The sequence below is a fragment of the Pantherophis guttatus genome, chromosome 4, assembly GCF_059756535.1.
Source record: "Pantherophis guttatus breed Tessera chromosome 4, ASM5975653v1, whole genome shotgun sequence".
Classification (NCBI taxonomy): Eukaryota; Metazoa; Chordata; class Lepidosauria; order Squamata; family Colubridae; genus Pantherophis; species Pantherophis guttatus.
This window is the reverse complement of record NC_142066.1, coordinates 120,367,282-120,370,894: the sequence shown is the minus strand read 5'-3', so window position 1 is coordinate 120,370,894 and position 3,613 is coordinate 120,367,282.

Genomic DNA, 3,613 nt, shown 5'->3' with positions numbered 1-3,613 from the left:
CGGTCACTGACCCTGATGTCATGAAAATGCTTTTGCGCATGCGCAGAACAGCGCGTGCGGGTGCACGTGAGCAAAGCGAAAAAAGAAACAGGTCGTTATTTGAAAAAATTTAACTAGATGTAAATTGCTTAAAAGATAAAATCTGGTTGAAAAATTCTCAATTATATCCAAAAATTTATAGTGACTAATGACTATGGCCGATGTGTTGGGATGAAAATTAATCTACAAGGGGCTAAGTCTTTTTTATTGGGAATTGTTGACCCATATGAAATAAAATAGCATTTTATAAAGAGTAAATTACTCAATTTTCAATCTTCAGAATTCTGAAGAAGCTTCTTAGATGAGAAGTGAAACATCTTCAAAAGAAAAAACAACAAAGTCCAGTTGCCTCCTGGAAAAGCACCTCTGGGACACAAGGCAATCTAGAAAATGATTTGATTTGATTTGATTTAATGGACACTTTGGAGCTTGTTGATGTATGAAGATATACAAATGGTGACTCAAAAATATACTTTTTAGATCTTTTTAAATAATAGATACAATTTGGATTTCTAAGACTTTGGCTACTAATCTTCATAAACTGATGATGTCTCAAAGGTGCCATTTTTCAAAAGGCAACTGGACTGTTTTTTCCCTGAGAAGGAAGAAGACATTTCACTTCTTATCCAAGAAGTTTCATAGGTTCTGGTAAGATGATGGGGGCTATGGAAGGATTAGTTCTGACAGGATGGGGGGTTGGAAGGATCACATTTCTTTGCAGTCATCAAGCCAGAACCGATGAAGCTTCTTGGATGAGAAGTGAAACATCTTCTTCCTGAGGGGACAAACGGTCCAGTTGCCTTTTGAAAAGGCACCTTTGAGACAACTATGACCTGGATGACTGAGAATCTCCACAGACATAAACTGGAGATACTACCAAAGATTTTGTCAGACCACAATCCAGAATTTATATTTAAAAGGGGAAATTGCTCTTTTAGTTTGAAATTGAATGAAATATTGATGAAAAGGAAATGATGGTGGAGAACTGCAAAAAGAAGTTAAAATATTTTTTTCAGAATAACTTGAATAAGGGCACAGAAGAATAGTTTGCAGTGCAAGCAAAGCTTTTGTAAGAGGATATGTTATACAACTATAACAATGCTTTCTCAGCAGTGGTTGCATCTTGCAAATAAACATGTGCTAGCGATGTTTCTTTTCTCTCTGAGCTGCTCAGGCCCTTCCATCCAAGTAAGAATTTCTGTGATCGATACCAAACAGCCAATCTTTGATAGGTCAGTTAGCTGGTACTTCCTGATCGGCTGGTGGATGGAATCTCAACCCTTGAATGATGAACAGTGGGAGGACTGAGGATTTAGAAAGAGATATAATCTTGAAGGGAGGAAATTGGGATCAAAGTGCAGGGAAACAAAACTACAGGTCCCAGAAGCTCAGAGAGGAAAAAGGAAGAGGCAGCTCTGAAAGGGGAACTGGAAAAAGACAGGAAAAGAAAAGACTGAGGGGAGACTGTTGTTCTGAGGGAGAGAACTGAGGGGCAGAACTCGGATGTGGCTATGTTCCCCTGATCCAGCTGCAGTTTCCTGATTCATCACCACTGGCTAGAGAAACTATTAACTTCAATTAAAGTCTCATCAGACTCAAAAGATATATCAGTGTACTTGAGGCAGGTGGGCAGGTGGTATAAGAAGAGGGACAGAAAAACCCAATCATTAGCATATCTTCTGGGATGATTGTTTCACAATTTAACATTGAGTTTAAAAAGAAAATGCAAGAGAAAATGCAAGTGATTTTGAATGCAATAAAGAAGAGTTTTAAAATTCCCCAGAGAGGACAATTATTATCCATCAAATTAACTTTCTACAGAAGCAATTATCTGTATTAACAATAAGAGGGATGGAAATAAAGATGAATTATGAGAAAATATTTTGATTTTGTAAATAAACTGGGGAAATGGTTGGCATATTAACTTGTGAAAAGAAAAAGAAAGTAATATTACAGTTACAAAAGGAAATACTGTAATAATAGACAATGCAGATATGCGAAAAGAATTTTACCAGTATTGTATTTCTTTATTTGAAGGTCAAGACATTTCCTTGGTAAAAGTGGATGACTATTTAGATAAAAGAGAATTTAAAATCACAGCAAATTAAGGACAAATTTTGAATAAACTTATAACAATAAGAGAAGTTTGTGAAATTATTAAAAACCAGAAAGGCAGATGCCAGATCTGTCCAGAGGGTCTGTCATGTTTTTACTAAAAATGTTTTGATAACGAATTCTTACAAACTTTACAACAAATGAATATTATTTTACAGAGTGGAAAAACTCCTGATAGCTGGAAAGAGCATTTAGCATTGATTCCTGAAGAGGCCCATGGTAAACAATGATTTTGGCTAAAAGGGTGAAAATAATTTTATCAGACTTGATTCATGTAGACCAATGTGGGTTTTTATCTAAAAGACAACTGCAAGATATATTAGAAGTATGCTAAATACTGTGGAGTAATGGGAGCAACCTGATGAAAAACAAGCTGCAATGATATACTTAGATGCAGAGAAGGCCTTTCATATTTTGATTTTGATTTTCTTATTTAGAGTTCTGTAACATATAAACCTCAGAGAGACATATTGTTTTTAATGGGTAAGATCAATTTACACTTCAACAGAAAACTAACAAAACAGAGAGATTCAAAAAGGGACAAAGCAAGAATGCCCATTGTTTCCAGAGGAAATGAATAAAAACGTAAGACAAGATGAAAGATTCATGGGAGTTAAGATTTTTTTAAAAAATGATAAGTAAGTTTTAAGGGCATTTGACATGGATCCTTTAGAGAGAAAGAATAGATATATTAATTGGAAAGTTAAAGTAAATGAACAGATTTTAAGATTAATTATTAGAAGATGAAAATGTTAATAAATAATGAAAAATGAAAGATCAATTAAAAGTGATGGAGAAAACTGGTTTAAGTTTGAGAAAAAATAAAATATTGGGGCATTATTATGACAAATATGAATTGTATGTGATTTCAAAATAATTATTTGAAATTAAGGACATATCAAGATGAGAGAAATTAAAACTGACATGTTAGGTAGAATTTCTGGGATAAAAATGAATATTTTGCCTAAATCAATGTTTTGACAGCTGATGTACCATTTAAGCAAGGGCAAAAAGATATATCTAAATTTGTGCAGAAAGGGGAAAAACACAAGTTAAATATACATTACAAGATGCAAAGGAAAGAGTACAATTGGATTTACTGGATTTGAAACTTATTACAGCTTGTTATTTGGTTTGGATGAAAGAATGAGAATTGCAGAGAAACAAAATATTTTTACAGTTAGAAGATAACAACCTGAGATTTGGATAACAAGGATATTTATGGTATGATTAATCTGATTTTTAATAACATTTTATTAAATGTGCCATATTCCATGTAGCATGTGGAATAGATTGAAATCTATGCGATGCTCAACGTTGGATCCCAGTACAAAAAGCATTTTATAGAAGAGGAATAACAGACAAAGTTAACTGGTTAATATACGAGGAATCATTGGAAAATCACCAAGGCAAATGTCAAATTAAGTCAGAAGAACAGAAGAATGCTAATGGCAAAGTA